The following is a 17,740-nucleotide window of genomic DNA, read 5'->3' as shown; positions in this document are numbered from 1 at the left end:
CCCCTGTAAAGGTAAAGCTCCAGTATTAGAAAACACATACAGACTTGAGACTCTCAATGCAATTTTTTTTATTCTGGTGCAACCTCTACGTAATTCTACTATATGGGAAAATGCTTCACTAGACTGGGATGGGCTAATACCCAGAGCATTCACTGAATGTGTCATTCTCAGTGTGTTCGACATTCGGTCATCTATCTGTAGGGTGTCAGGACACTGTACATTTGACACATTGTCCTATACCCACACACACACACGTGTGTGTGTGTGTTTGTGTGTGTGTGTGTGTGTGTGTGTGTGTGTGTGTGTGTGTGTGTGTGTGTGTGTGTGTGTGTGTGTGTGTGTGTATGCTTTTATAACTGGAATCATAGTTATTCTAATACCATCTTTATCACTTCCATTATGTCTCACACTGACCTGTGCATTTGTTTTACTCTTTCTGTTCACACCTTTAAATATTCTCATCCTCATGGACATTCACAGTTCTCATGACCCATGATTTATCGTGTTTAACTACTGCTTTGAATTACAATGTATGATGCCAGCACTGCTCTTTTGGGTTTGTGGATTTATCTTTGATATGCCTTATCTGTGCATTATTTCACTACTGCATTACATATAAATATTACATACATACATATATTTTAAGCATGGGCAGTAATGCCCTTCTAGCTTGCCAATATACCAAAAACACTTGTTCCCATTATGTGTCCAGGCTGTTCTTAAAAATCTCTAAACCATACTTACTTTAATGTAATTTGGTAGCCTGTTCTATGCATCAGCTATTCTGTCATACAGCCAAATTAATACACTTCTCATTCCTACAGAATATTCTGCATAGGTTATCTGATGATTCTCTAGAACTTTTTGATAACCTCAATCATTCCCAGCGGTAGTTGTCTCTAAACGTCCTATACACCTGAATAAGATCTCCTCTTAGATATCTGTAAAAGACACTGTACAAATTCAGATATTTTAGTCTTTCATAATAACTTAAATTTTCACATCCATGGATGCTCTTGGTATATTTCCACTGTACCCTTTCCAGTTTACTCATGCTTGTTTTCTTATAGGGTTTCCATATTGTTATTCCAGGTCTAGTGGAACTAATAAACAATTGCTTCATTTTTGATTTCCTAGACTTTATAAATCTTTTTGTACAACCTATAGTTCTATAACTATCATTAAGCAATTGGCTGATATGATTAGAAAAACTTATAGCTGAATCTACCCATATACTCAGGTCCTTACATGAGTCTACAGTTTCAATCACTGTGTGCTGTATTAAATATTCACCATCCAGTTTATGTCTCCCAAATTTTATCTGCGTAGTTTTTTATGTATTTATCAGCATATTATTCTCCTGCTCCCAAATGGTCCTAATTTAGTTAAGTTATTTTACAGACATGCCTTATCTGTAATACATAATCAGTTTACCCAATTTCAGGTCATCTGCATAGAGACTGTAGGACACCTCAGATAAAAAAGTTTGGCCTGAAAGATACGATCTAAACAAATAAGGGCCTAGGACAGAGCTAAGCGAGACACACTAAACGTAATCAAGGATTTCACTTGTCCAATTTCTGCATGATACTTGCCATGTCCTATTTGTAAGCCATGCAGCTACTCATCTTATCAAGAGTACATAAATACCTACTTGTAAAGTACAATGTACTTTATCGCAATTTATATATGTCATATAGCCTGTGCAGTGACTGAAAAGAGGATTGTAGTAGTCCACTAAGCCAATCTACACTCAACCAGCCAATAAATTAAAAAAAAAAAATTGTCTCTGGTTTTGGGTCTTTGTCCCTCATTATTTTTTACTCTCACCCCTGATTCTTCTTGAGCAAAGAAATCAATTGTTGTGTTTGTGATGTGTGTGTGTATGCGTGTGTGTGTGAGGGTGTGTGTACCTGTATGTGTATGTATGTGTGCTTGTGTGCATGTGTGTGTCTCTTTGCATGTCTGTGTGTGTGTGTCTTTGCATGTGTGTGTGTGTGTCTCTTTGCATGTGTGTGTGTGTGTGTGTGTGTGTGTGTGTGTGTGTGTGTGTGTGTGTGGGTGTGTGTGGGTGTGTGTGTGTGTGTGTGTATGTGTGCAGGTGAGTGCGTGTGTGCAAGTGAGTGTGTGCATATGCGTGCTAGCTAACTGTTTCTTATTTTGCAGAATTCCCTGATTTTGTCATTTCCTTCATAAAATTGATAATCTGGTAAATTGTTGAGAATTACAGTCAGTCAATCATTAATTTGAAAAAAAAACAGAGTTTCCTACCTTGTTCATAAAATGCAATGTCTGTTGTTTTATTAACTTTTAAAGTGAATTAAAGATTTTAGGGCTTGGACTTTATTATTTTTTACTTTAACCCTAATTCTTTAGCAAAGAACTGTGTGCATCTGTGCGTCTGTGTGTGTGTGTTTTTGTGTACGTCTCTGTATGTTACTAATCAAGTATTAAGAAGAAAGTGGTTTCTGTTTAAACTAAAGTAATTATAACTGAAATCAGGGAGAAAGGCAGAGCTATGTGTCAATGAGAATTTGTAATTGGTCTAAAAATGTTAAAAGAAATGAGAATAATTTGTGAAGTCAAACACATTAAAGTGGCACTAGTATTTATTAGAAGAGTAAAATTAGGATGTGTATGTCAACAATTATACAGAATAACTCACTAAGCCAATCTGTTAACTCAACCAGCAAATACATTAAATAATGACTCTGGTTTTGTGTCTTTGTCCCTCATTATATTTTGCTTTTACCCCTGATTCTCAAACAAAGATGTCAAGGTTTGTATTTGTGTGTGCATGTGTGCGATAGCTCTCCACTGTTCCTTATTTTGCAGGATTCTCCGATTTTGCCATTTCCTCCTTAAAATATTTGATAATATGGTAAATTGTTAAGAATTACAGTCAGTCAGTAATTTGAAACATCAGTTTCCTATTTTCTTCAGAAAATGCATGCTGATGCAAAGTCTGTTGCTTTATTAATATTTTAGGTGAATTAACATTTTTAGACCTTTGCCTTTATTATTTTTTTTATTTTATCCCTAATTCTTGAGCAAGGAGGAAGAAATCTGTGTGTGTGTGTGTGTGTGTGTGTGTGTGTGTGTGTGTGTGTGTGTGTGTGTGTGTGTGTGTGTCTGTGCCTGTGTGTGTATGTGTGTGTGCGTGTGTCTGTGTGTACTCACTGAACTGTTCCATTTCGGTACCTGAAATAAACTTTGAGTTATTCTGTGCCATTGCTGAACACACACAAACACACACACACACACACACACACACACACACACACAATAATTTCACATATATAATAAGTACTAGTACAAAGTTGTCGGTAATGGGTAGACTAAAGTAATTATAACTGAAATGGAGGAGAAAGGCAAGAGAATTTGTAGTTAGTATAAAAATGTTGAGAGATATGAGGATAATTTGTAAAGTTAAACACATTAAAGTGGCACTAGTATTTATTAGATATGTGAAATTAGTGTGTGTGTGTGTGTGTGTGTGTGTGTGTGTGTGTGTGTGTGTGTGTGTGTGTGTGTGTGTGTGTGTGTGTGTGTGTATGTGTGTGTGTTCAGCAATGGCACAGACTAACTCAAAGTTTATTTCAGGTACCAAAATTCAAGCCATCAAATTGCTAACAAATAACCCAGCTAGTCTACTTCTACCTGGATTTCACAATGGTAAATTAAGTTCGATTTTTTTTTGGGGGGGTGATGCTTCACTGTCTGCTTAAGGTCCTGGACTTTTGCAGGTTGATTTTTTTGTTAGAGTGTCTCAAGAGTCTGAAATGAGGTAAAACCCACCACATGTTTCTCTGAACTGTCACTGGTTCCACAGGATGCTCTTGATTTTCCATCTATTTTTCCCTCTCACTCATAAAACGTTGTATTTTCTGGTAATTCACAGTGGAGTACAGTCAGTCAATAAGGCCAGTCATTGAAGTTTCATATTTCTAATTGTTCAAATATGTGTTGATGCAATTGCTCTATTAATTTTTAATTGAGTTAGAGCAATATTTAAAAACTGCTCCCTGATTTTGGCCCTTTATCGCACCATTAATTTTTAGATTTGTCCAGAAGTGATGAGTAAAGAAGCTGAAAAGTATGGCAACTTTTTTACCTTAGAAACAGTGCAAAAGGAAAGTGTTAACGCTGCAATGGAGTGAATGCAATGGCAAGCAAAGCCACATTGTACATCAAAACAGCTTCATATAAGTATAAAACACACATTCTAACAATGTTGTGAGCTTCCCTCCTGGTTGCTATTAGTAAATATTTCATGTTGCCCATTTATTCCTCATTAGCTGGGATGGTTTAGTGTTCCACATTTTGAACATGGAAGATTGACTGCGCTTCCTTCCTAGTTGTTATTCATAAATATTTCATATTTTGCCCAATTGTTATAAATTAGCTGGAGAAGGTAGTGTTCCACATTCTGACTACTCCGAGTCACACGTTCTCAAAGAATTATTGATATTTCCAGCATCATGTAGAAGAACAGGTATGGTGTTTTTCCTGTATTGCTTAAAGTAGTAACAGGAATGAGATACATGCAGAAGTTGGAGCTTTTTGATATACATCACAATACAGTGAGGATAAGGAAATATACCCTTTTCCCCACTGTAGTGGGATCTTGGAGTTGGTATATATAAGTTGCAGGTGGTATAGGGGGCACAGCAGTCCACATGGGCGGTACAGGGGGCTTGCCCCCTGAAAAAATGCATTTGATATGTAAATTTTACTGATATTGAGTTTTGAACAAGTGTAATTCGGAGTAGTACATTTTCATTAAAGTGCAGTTTTGCTAATTTGTATTTGAGTTTTTGAAATTCAGTGAAGTAGACCCACATATATATATATATATATATATATATATATATATATATATATATATATATATATATCAAATTTAAAATCACCCCAACATTGATTACTGCAGTCACACATTCCCTTTTGTGTGTTACCCCCAATTTTTCAAATCTAAATTCTTTCTGTTGGTATTTTTATTTCAGACCAGGAGCTGTAGTTAGTTTATGTTACTGCATTTGCTTGGCACAATATTGTTTTTGTCAAAGCTGGGTTTTCCTTTGTGGGCTGGAAAATTGTAATATCATGTGGGTGTTTTTTGACCACCAGTCCATCTCAGTTCATTCATTCTATCCTTGAATATTGAGCTCTTTTAAAGTATTACAATCACAAAGTGATTATTGTATTTCAATGGGGTGTGCCATATTAAAGTATTCTTGGAAGTCTTGTTTTCAGAATCCATTTCAAGCTCCCCTTATATGATTAATGCCATGTAAATAGTATAACAGTAGTCTGAATCACAGGAATTTGGCACAGCTTCTGCAAAGTATTTTTTTCCCTCTTAACTCTCCTCCCTTCTTCTTGGGGGTGTCTAAACTCTCATTGTAATACAAGAGCTGTTAATTAAGCAGTTTTGCTTCAACGTCACAGAGCTTTTAACAAACATGAACACTACAGTTGGTATTTGCTAGCGTTTGCAGTTGGATGATTTTTTTTTTGTTTCTGAATGTCCTTGACTGATAATATTGATTGTATTGTCATTAGAACTCCCCTAGTTTTCTTGAGATGTTAATGTTATTACTGTAATTCAAGAAATGTTAATTCATTAACACACATGAGATGTAAAATGTCACACCTCTAGTAGTCTACAGACATCCTTATATTCCAAAGCATTTTCTGATAAATCGACTTAAAAAGCATAATACAAGGACATGTAAATGTTTCATAAACAATACAAGCTATTACAATACTCCAAACAGAAATATTACCAGTAAAAAGTCTTCTTTGCATTGATAATAATCAGGACTATACAATATATTATTAATCATACAAACCCAGAATGACAGCTTTTTCTAATGTTTCCCAAACAAATTATCATATGTTTAAAACTGCACAGTGCACATGTATTTTGTCAACTTACTTTGGTTAGCCAGATGTGGGCTTTCACATAACTATAAAAAGTTTATTTCTGTGTGCAAGATTACTAAGATATTTACAAAAACATGAAGAATGATGCTTATTTGTATTAATAATAATACAACTAACCATGAATACCTCTCAAGAAATGCAATGTTGACTGCAAATATCAACCACAGTTGTATTTGACATCATCTAAGGTTTCATCCGATGTCATGTTATATTTTTTAAAATCACACAGTTTTAGTAAATATTAAATAAATATTGAAATATTTCGTAATGTTATACTTTCTTTCAAATAACTATAAATACCTCCAGTATGGTGCACTATTTTGTTTTGTTTTATTGGACTGTCACAAGACTTACTTGCATTTTTAAATGGAAATGTACTTTTTCCAGTCATTTTAAAACATTTTTGAAGTAATTGAAAAACATTTTTCCTTTGAATAAATTGTGCTTGTTTTACTTTTTTGGCTTGGCAAAATATTTTAAAGTGATTTTACTGCATTTTTGTTCATAGGTTCATAGGTAGGTACTAGGCTATTGGCCCTAGGGCTTATATAAGCCTAGCCAAAAAGGTACCCTGGCTTTTGCCACCCACAAAAACTTTTTTTGTGTGAAAAAGGGACTTTTAGAGGCTTTATTTTTTACAGGTTTTGTTATTTGCTTTCTCACAGTCAATTCTTCATTTAGCCATAAAATGGAAAAGTTAAACAAATGACCTTTGCCACCACAGCAGGCTAAAAACTTTCCTTGGACCAGGTGGGTCACTTTGCTGTGACCGTATCTTGTTCCTCAGACCACTCATCTTTTACCCCATTTCCCTCTTCCGTAGCACCTAAAGCCATTATGCAGTGGGAGTTAGCCACATCCACTGCAGTTGTCCCATCAGTAGGCAAGGGAGAGCCACTCTTGTTGGTCTTGGGGGAGGGAACATGTAACACTTCCCTGTTTAGTCAGAAAGTTGTGATTATCCATGGGAAGCAGTTGCTGCCATTATTAACACTGTTGGCCCAATTTTTCCTGTCAAAAAAAAAAATCAGAAAATTAAGATCATATCTACTTCTCCTCAAATTTCCAAAGATGGCAATAGTTTGCTGGGTCTGGTTCAGGGATTAATTCAGGCCATCAATCCTTCTTATAATGTGTTTTTTTGGTAAAAGAAATAGGAATACCTCTTTTCTTGAAGATATTCAAGATTCTGAATATGGGCAGGAAAATGAAGGGGCAGACTGTGACAATAGGAGGTACTGCCAGCAATGTCAGGAAAAGTGGGGCAGTGGATGTGTAACATATGCCAGAACAGCTAGCTGGAATGTTGTAAATAATTATATGTCATTTTTGTATCAAACTGATTTATGCAGATGCTTGTGCTGAAAATGCAGTTGTAAGATTTGCTTGTGTTAAAAGTATCAACAGTGCACCCTGCTGGAAAGAAAAGAAATGTACATCTATTATTGTAACTGAATTAAATGTATATGTTTTAACAGCAAATACTGGAAGGGAAGAGGTTAATCCACCTGACTTTGAAACATATTCTTGAAATTAAATTAAGTTATGGGTTAAGCCATCAATATTTTATCCCATAGTTTTGAATGGAGACAGAGACACAATGTGCTAGAGAACAAGTTGTAGCCCTTGTAGGAAGAATGGAATGGTCTTATTGTTTTATGACTTCCAGCAGCTGGCCCACATCTGAGCGATGCTCTTATGTATGTATTATTGGCATGTAAGTACCAAAATCCTGGCAGCTTCTAGAGTTGGTGACAGCATGGGAAACAAAGTCAGATGATCAGATGTGTGTGATATCATTCTGTAAGGCAGAAATACTATTTAGATATGAGTAGAAAATTGCTCTCAACATTCAGTATTCTGTCTTGCATCTGACAACAAGAACCATGCACCCAAATCATCTTGCCTTGCTCAATTTAGTAAGGAGGAACAGTAATTCTTTAGATCAGTTAGGAAAAGATAGTGAGACTAGCTAAATATTGTTTTTCTGTATATGTGTGAAACTTTCCACCTGTGTTATTTTTAATATTTCATGTGACTGAAACTCTGGTGTTTACTTTAACTAGATATTTAGAATTCTATTGTTCTTTTATTATTCATTCTTAAACATATTTAAACTTTTCATTGTGGCTGGTCATTTTAGAAGATATTTAAGCTTTGGGAGTATTTGCATATATTTATTTAGTAATAGCCCTGGTCTCTCCTGAAAGCCTGTCTGTTTGGTCAACATTACCATTTGTATTAATATAAATTTCACTCAGTATAAATGGGTGTCCTTGTAAGAGCCTTAAAGTAGCTGGAAGGGGTTCTTGTGGCAGTGATAACTATGTTATAGTTTGGGCAGAAGGGGCCACAGCAAGTGAATCTATGCCAGCATTTCCCAGGCGTGTGTGTGTGTGTGTGTGTGTGTGTGTGTGTGTGTGTGTGTGTGTGTGTGTGTGTGTGTGTGTGTGTAAATCAAATCTCAAAATGGGTGTGTGTCAGCTGCTTGGAGCAGGGACACAGAGCACCAGTTTCACAGAGAAGGCATGGGAGGACTTAGCCTGGAACCCCAGCTAAGGACTCAACTTGAAGCTGTGCCAGTGGGAATTCTTGTTGGGGGTCTGGAGAGAAAGAGAAAAACCAGCCACTGGACTGAGCGTGTTCCCTTGATGCTCTTAAGGGAAACTGTGCTTGATGGAGAGACATCAGTATCTGGAAATACTGAGTGCATCCATTTGTATTCCAAGTAAATGTCTCTCTCCAGTGTCAGTGGTGAGGATTCAGACTCCTTGATTACTGGACAATAGAGGGGATGTCACACAGACACAAGGTTTTCTCCTCAGTTTTATGACTTAGACTCAGAGGAGAGCTCATTTTCTCATTATCCCTGTGGGAGTTTCTCTTTCTCTGAGGCTGTTTACAGAATATGCCAATGTTATCAGTGGGAAACCACTGAAAATTCTATCTCTTTCAGTAAATACTATGAGCTGTTGTAGAAGGAATGTCCAGAACCTTCACCTATTCCTTTAGTTCTGTCACCTTTGGAGGATGTGTGGGTCACTGCTTGCAATTTTCCTGATAGTTAACCTGCTGCAAAAGGCAGAATGTATAAAGTTCCTCATTCTTTAACTTTTTATGCCATTTTCCTAAACCTGACCCAGCATCTATATCTTTAGTTAGCCTTACTGCAGCTAAACAGTTTGTCAATTCCAGTCCTACTCTTTCTGACAAGGATGGGAATATTATTATGGGGAAAAAACTGTATGCTTTGGCAACTTTTATTTTTGGAATTTTGAATTGTTAGGCTCATATATTCAAGTTTATTCTGCGTACAGCAACAGTGGTCCCACTCCACAAAGGAGGTACTTCTACAGACCCTGGAAATTACCGCCCCATAAGCTTGACGAGCCTGGTCTGCAAAGCTATGGAAAGGATCATTATGGAACTCATAAACAAAGACATTGAGGACCTACAGACATTGGATCCTACCCAATTCGGCTTTGTCAAAGGCAGATCCTGCCTTTTGAACCTAGTCGACATTTTTGAAACAGTCACTAAGGCCATTGATGAGGGTAAGGCAGTTCACACAGCCTACCTTGACCTTGCAAAAGCCTTCGACACAATACCCCACTTGGGCATCATTGACAAACTCACCAGCTTAAATGTAAACCTATATGTCACAAGATGGGTTGCAAACTGGCTCAAGGACAGAACCCACAAGGTCAGAATTGCTGGAGCCATGCCAGACTCTAAGCCAGTCACAAGCAGTGTACCACAGGGCTCAGTCCTGGGACTCCTCTTGTTTGGCATTTATTTTTCCGAGGTGCAAGCAAATATAGGAGGATTGTGGCTGACAAAGTTCACAGACGACTGCAAACTGGGCGCCATAACTGATACTCCAGCGGACACAAGCATCCTTCAGAAAGGCCTCATAGAAATGGATAATTGGTGCCAGAGCCATGGCCTTAAACTGAATGCCAAAAAATGTATAGTCATACCCTTTGGGAAAAACAAGGTACCCACAAATTACCACATAGGTGGTCATCCATTAAGTACAGAAGAGGTAATCAGGGACCTAGGGACCCAAGTCGACAGTAACCTCTCATTTGACACTCACATTGCCAAGGTGGTTAGGAAGACCTTCTATATTGCCCACCTTATCATGAACAGATTCACATCTAGATCAAGAGAGGTCATTGTGCCCCTGTACTCTTCTCTTATCAGGCCCATGATTGAGTACAATGCCCCATTTGGGATGTATCTTACCCGACACCTGCAGCAGTTAGAAATACCCCAAAAGTTCCTCACCAAGAGGATAAAGGGTCTCAAACATATGTCATATGCTGCCCGGATGAAGAAACTCCAGCTCTATTCAGTCGCATTCCACCTACTCAGAGGTGATCTATGCCTGACGTACAAGGCCATGTCCAATCCGGAATTAATGGACATGCTCCACCTCAGAAAATCCAAATCCATCAGAGCCACAAGAGCAAGAGATTTGAACCTCAACACAGAAATAAATAGGACGTGCTGGAGGGACAGATTCATAACCCAGAGGCTCCCTACACTTTGGAACAGAATCCCAGTCCACTCTCTTCAAGAGAAATCTTGACGAGTGGATGGGAGATCGTAGGTTTACCCTGGGGGTCATCTCTGTGTCACTGCTAGACAGAGGCACAGTAAACTAAACCCTAAATGGGCATAGTATTCTCATCCCAAGGGGTGGTGAAAGCCACACACACTCTGGCTAGGCTTATAAATGCCCTTGGGCAGATAGCCTAGTATGAACCTATGAACCTATGAACCTATATGAGAAATATGTCTGCAGTTTCTTCTTGGGAGGCAAAATCTACTTTAAATAATTTAGTTTCACCCATTTTATGTCACAACTCATTTGCAGTGCGCATATGACTCCGTTTATATTTCTTCCAGGGCTATTACCAGTTGTAATATTTTCAGATTAAATTCTCCTTTGGATAGACATTTAGCTTTTGTTTTCTCTGCTGCACAGGAAATTAAAAAGTGCAATGAAAGAGTTAAAATGATACAGGGGAATCTCTAAGATTTTTTAAAACTCCTTTTCCAAATTTTCTCAGGGATTCTATAACCCCCGCTTTCAGTTGTAGCAAAAAGCATACTAAACAGTCTCAACAAAATTTAGGTAAATAGATATTTAAGAAGAAATATCTGTGTTGGGGGGGGTCCAAAAAGTATTCATGAGCACCACAAAATCAAGGACAGTCAAAGAAGTTAGAAGAACAATTTAAGGGACCTTGTTTCCCCCTATCCCCACCATGGCAGTATCTTTTCCACTTCCAGAAAGCCTGGATTTCCACTTTTTCCATTTGGAAATAGATAGTCTCAGCAAATGGATGCTGAGGATCATTCATCAAGGTTACAGATAAAAGTGGGAGGAAATGCCTTCTTTCAACAGGGTAATTCATCTTCCAATAAACCAGATTCCTTCATTTCCTTGTGTCCTTCAACACATGCTGTCCCGATAAAATCAGGTCCTCCTTCCCAGTTTGGGAAAAGTTTTTATTTAAGTATGTTTTTACTACCAAGGAAAGAAAATGTGTGGAAACCACTTCTGGATCTTTCTTTCCTAAACCTGCTTGTGATAGTGCCTAAGTTCAAAATGCTGTCACTGTGCAAACTGTTATCTCTTCTTCTTCCTCATTTAAGTTTTCTGGTAACACAAGATTTAAAGGATGCTTATCATCACATCCCTAATCATCCAGACTTCAGACATTTCTTAAGGTTCTCAGTGTCTGGATAACATTATCACTTCTTTGCTTCACCCTTTGGACTAGCCACTGAACCAAGAGTATCTACAAAGTGTCTAGCTCCAGTTCTAGGACATTGCAGGCTATAGGGAATCCACATTTTTCCATACTTAGATGGCTTGCTTATCTTTGCAGAGTCTTTTTCAAGATGTCAGGAATGACTCTGTCACTTGTGTGAAAGATCTGTTATGCAAGCTGAAATTCCAAGAAAACAGTCAACACTGTTTTTTACTCCTTCACACAGGATTGTGTTTCTGGGATCTCAGCTAAATACCCGTACAAATAGTTTTTCTTCCACAGGAAAAATAGATCAATATCTATATCTATTTCTAAGGTTTTGCACTTAGACTTTGATCACTGTGAAGGAATACCTCAGGATTTTGGGTCTTATGGCATCTAGGATTACTCATAATACCTCTGGCAAGATGATACATGAGAAAGATACAAGGGTTTTTGAAATCTTTTTGGTTCCAACACCAACATCCTTTGTTTTCTTCAAATCCCAGTGCTGCAGTATGTCATAAGAGAAATCATGTGGTGGAGGCAGCAAAGTCTTTTGGCTTCTCCCGGTTAGGGGTTGCCACAGTGGAACTCCGATCTGTTCATGACTGGCAATGGATTTTTATGGTGCCAGGTTGCCAGCCTGATGCCCAACCTTCAATGAAGGCACGTCCATTCATGCTCACACCTACCTACATGCCTTTAATGTCACTCGACCATGGGAAGGGCATGCAGACTCCACACAGAAGGTGCTCCAGCTGAGAATCGAATGGGAGAACCTCTTGCTGTGAGGTGACAACGCTAACCTCTGCACCACCACGGCATGTGTTGGAGGAAGCAAATATCCCTAAATCCAGTTCTCCCCTTCTCCCTCCCTGCTTTAAAGCAGACAGTCCACACAGACACCTCAGACTTTACATGGGGAGCAGTTTCAGGAGGGATAAAACTGCAAGGTGTGTGGGACACCAAGTACAGATGCAAGCATTTAAATATAAGGCGCTCAACTCTGACTCTTCTTTGCTTCCCCAGCACCTCTTTACGTTGTTACAGAAAATACGGCAGTCAAGTTATACATCAACAAGCAAGGGGAAACCAGGTTATACCCTTCTGCAGCGTAGCCATGTTAGCTTGGAATATTGCTTCACAGCACTATTTCACTCTACAGGCATCCCATATTCTGTCAGAGCAAAGTAGCTGGACACACCAGCTGAGCAGGACAAGGACAAGCCCTCCTGAACAGAACATAGATTGGAAGGGGTCTTCCAAGATTTGATCCATCTGAGGATAGCTCCTCAAGTAGACCTATTTCTCTCTTCTCTGAATAATCAGCTGGCAAGATTATGCTCCATCACTCCATGCAAGAAGGTCTTTTCCTTTCCTTGGACAGGAATGCTTCTTTATGCTTTTCCACCATTTCCACCAATATCCAGGCTATTTCTGAAGATTCGGAAGGAATCCACTAAGAATATTGTGGTGACTCCCTTCTGGCTAAGGCAACAGTGGTTCTTCTTTCTTTTAGAAATGGACAGGGGCAATTAACACAACCATGCCCACAGAATGGATCTACTCACAGAAGATCAGGGATGTTTGATATACTCCAACCCCAGTAAACATCAACTGACTGTTTGGATGATAGGGTTTCATTCACTTTTGGTACCTGTTTACTGAGGATGTGCAGCAGGTACTACTGGAGGAAAGAAAGCCTGCAACTAGAAAATCATATATTAGCAAATGGAAAAGGTTTTCTAGTTGGGGCCAGCAACATAACCAGCACCCATTTAAGACTAGTATTTCCCCTGTTTTTTAAATATTTCTGTGAGTTACTATCCTATCAACCTTCTTACTCACACAGAAAGGCTTATTTATCAGTCATTTCAGCATGTATGCCCATAGATTCTCCTCTTTCAAGGCATTCTCATGTTAAAAGTTTTTTGAATGGGTTTAGCATAAACGGTCTACATGAACAGAAGCACAGTTAGCCTGGGCAAAGGGGGCAACTGCCCAGGGTGCAAAATGTTAGGTGGGCTGACTAAAGGTTTGGTTCATAGAAGGTGCCCTCAAGCTGTGAAAGCTGTCTGACTGTTATATCTTTGATAGGATGAAACCTATATAGATAAAGTTATTGCAGAAATGTTAATTCAAACAACTATTGTTATGATAAGTTTACTTACACAATCGTACATTCTCTCAAATGTATATCATTAAGGAGACACTTTTGATCTGACTTTCCCTTTATGACAGGGATACTCCATCTGTCATGTCAGGTCATTAAAGTCAATCAGTTGAAGACTGTGGTCTACAATTTTGGTTTTCTTTTGACTTTCAAAATTAAACTTATATATCAGCTAATAGCAAATGCTCAAAATACTACTCAGAAAGATCAATGTAAAAAGACTGAATACTTTCCACTGTACCCTTTCCAGTTTACTCATGCTTGTTTTCTTATAGGGTTTCCATATTGTTATTCCATAGTCAAGTTTGGGTCTAGTGGAACTAATAAACAATTACTTCATCATTTTTGATTTCCTAGACTTTATAAATCTTTTTGTACAACCTATAGTTCTATAACTATCATTAAGCAATTGGCTGATATGATTAGAAAAACTTATGGCTGATTCTACCCATATACTCAGGTCCTTACATGAGTCTACAGTTTCAATCACTGTGTGCTGTATTAAATATTCACCATCCAGTTTATGTCTCCCAAATTTTATCTGCGTAGTTTTTTATGTATTTATCAGCATATTATTCTCCTGCTCCCAAATGGTCCTAATTTAGTTAAGTTATTTTACAGACATGCCTTATCTGTAATACATAATCAGTTCACCCAATTTCAGGTCATCTGTATAGAGACTGTAGGACACCTCAGATAAAAAAGTTTGGCCTGAAAGATACGATCTAAACAAGTAAGGGCCTAGGACAGAGCCCAGCGAGACACCCTGAATGTAATCAAGGATTTCACTTGTCCAATTTCTGCATGATACTTGCCATGTCCTATTTGTAAGCCATGCAGCTACTCATCTTATCAAGAGTACATAAATACCTAGTTGTAAAGTATATGCCATATAGCCTGTGCAGTGACTGAAAAGAGGATTGTAGTAGTCCACTAATCCAATCTACACGCAACCAACCAATAAATTAAAAAAAAAATTTGTCTCTGGTTTTGGGTCTTTGTCCCTCATTATTTTTTGCTCTCACCCCTGATTCTTCTTGAACAAGGAAATCAATTGTTGTGTTTGTGGTGTGTGTGTATGTGTGTGTGTGTGTGAGGGTGTGTGTGCCTGTGTGTGTATGTATGCATGCTTGTGTGCGTGTGTGTGTCTCTTTGCATGTCTGTGAGTGTGTGTGTGTCTTTGCATGTGTGTGTGTGTGTGTGTGTGTGTCTTTGCATGTGTGTGTGTGCGTGTGTGTGTATGTGTGTGTGTGTGTGTGTGTGTGTGTGTGTGTGTGTGTGTGTGTGTGTGCAGGTGAGTGCGTGTGTGCAAGTGAGTGTGTGCATATGCGTGCTAGCGTGCATATGCGTGCTAGCTGTTTCTTATTTCGCAGAATTCCCTGATTTTGTCATTTCCTTCATAAAATTAATAATCTGGTAAATTGTTGAGAATTACAGTCAGTCAATCATTAATTTGAAAAAAACAGAGTTTCCTACATTGTTCGTAAAATGCAATGTCTGTTGTTTTATTAACTTTTAAAGTGAATTAAAGATTTTAGGGCTTGGACTTTATTATTTTTTACTTTAACCCTAATTCTTTAGCAAAGAACTGTGTGCATGTGTGCGTCCGTGTGTGTGTGTTTTTGTGTATGTCCCTGTATGTTACTAATCAAGTATTAAGAAGAAAGTGGTTTCTGTTTAAACTAAAGTAATTATAACTGAAATTGGGGAGAAAGGCAGAGCTATGTGTCAATGAGAATTTGTAATTGGTCTAAAAATGTTATAAGAAATTAGAATAATTTGTGAAGTCAAACACATTAAAGTGGCACTGGTATTTATTAGAAGAGTAAAATTAGGATGTGTATGTCAGCAATTACACAGAATAACTCACTAAGCCAATCTGTTAACTCAACCAGCAAATAAATTAAATAATGACTCTGGTTTTGTGTCTTTGTCCCTCATTATATTTTGCTCTCACCCCTGATTCTCAAACAAAGACGTCAAGGTTTGTATTTGTGTGTGCATGTGTGAGATAGCTCTCCACTGTTCCTTATTTTGCAGGGTTCTCCGATTTTGCCATTTCCTCCTTAAAATATTTGATAATATGGTAAATTGTTGAGAATTACAGTCAGTCAGTAATTTGAAACATCAGTTTCCTATTTTCTTCAGAAAATTCATGCTGATGCAAAGTCTGTTGCTTTATTAATATTTTAGGTGAATTAACGTTTTTAGACCTTTGCCTTTATTATTTTTTTTATTTTATCCCTAATTCTTGAGCAAGGAGGAAGAAATCTGTGTGTGTGTGTGTGTGTGTGTGTGTGTGTGTGTGTGTGTGTGTGTGTGTGTGTGTGTCTGTGCCTGTGTGTGTATGTGTGTGTGCGTGTGTCTGTGTGTACTCACTGAACTGTTCCATTTTGGTACCTGAAATAAACTTTGAGTTATTCTGTGCCATTGCTGAACACACACACACACACACACACACACACACACACACACACACACACACACACACACACACACTAATTTCACATATATAATAAGTACTAGTACAAAGTTGTCGGTAATGGGTAGACTAAAGTAATTATAACTGAAATGGAGGAGAAATGCCAGAGAATTTGTAGTTAGTGTAGAAATGTAAGGAGAGATATGAGGATAATTTGTAAACACATTAAAGTAGCACTAGTGTTTATTAGATATGTGAAATTAGTGTGTGTCTGTGTGTGTGTGTGTGTGTGTGTGTGTGTGTGTGTGTGTGTTCAGCAATGGCACAGACTAACTCAAAGTTTATTTCAGGTACCAAAATTCAAGCCATCAAATTGCTAACAAATAACCCAGCTAGTCTACTTCTACCTGGATTTCACAATGGTAAATTAAGTTAGATTTTTTTTTGGGGGGGGGGGGTGATGCTTCACTGTCTGCTTAAGGTCCTGGACTTTTGCAGGTTGATTTTGTTGTTAGAGTGTCTCAAGAGTCTGAAATGAGGTAAAACCCACCACACGTTTCTCTGAACTGTCACTGGTTCCACAGGATGCTCTTGATTTTCCATCTATTTTTCCCTGTCACTCATAAAACGTTGTATTTTCTGGCAATTCACAGTGGAGTACAGTCAGTCAATAAGGCCAGTCATTGAAGTTTCATATTTCTAATTGTTCAAATGATATGTGTTGATGCAATTGCTCTATTAATTTTTAATTGAGTTAGAGCAATATTTAAAAACTGCTCCCTGATTTTGGCCCTTTATCGCACCATTAATTTTTAGATTTGTCCAGAAGTGATGAGGAAAGAAGCTGAAAAGTATGGCAACTTTTTTACCTTAGAAACAGTGCAAAAGGAAAGTGTTAACGCTGCAATGGAGTGAATGCAATGGCAAGCAAAGACACATTGTACATCAAAACAGCTTCATATAAGTATAAAACACACATTCTAACAATGTTGTGAGCTTCCCTCCTGGTTGCTATTAGTAAATATTTCATGTTGCCCATTTATTCCTCATTAGCTGGGATGGTTTAGTGTTCCACATTTTGAACATGGAAGATTGACTGTGCTTCCTTCCTAGTTGTTATTCATAAATATTTCATATTTTGCCCAATTGTTACAAATTAGCTGGAGAAGGTAGTGTTCCACATTCTGACTACTCCGAGTCACACATTCTCAAAGAATTATTGATACTTCTGGCATCATGTAGAAGAACAGGTATGGTGTTTTCCCTGTATTGCTTAAAGTAGTAACGGGAATGAGATACATGCAGAAGTTGGAGCTTTTTGATATGCATCACAGTACAGTGAGGATAAGGAAATATACCCTTTTCCCCACTGTAGTGGGATCTTGGAGTTGGTATATATAAGTTGCAGGTGGTATAGGGGGCACAGCT

The sequence above is a fragment of the Protopterus annectens genome, chromosome 1.part1 (assembly GCF_019279795.1).
Source record: "Protopterus annectens isolate FY-2018-M chromosome 1.part1, PAN1.0, whole genome shotgun sequence".
Lineage (NCBI taxonomy): Eukaryota > Metazoa > Chordata > Ceratodontiformes > Protopteridae > Protopterus > Protopterus annectens.
This window is presented reverse-complemented; position numbering follows the sequence as displayed.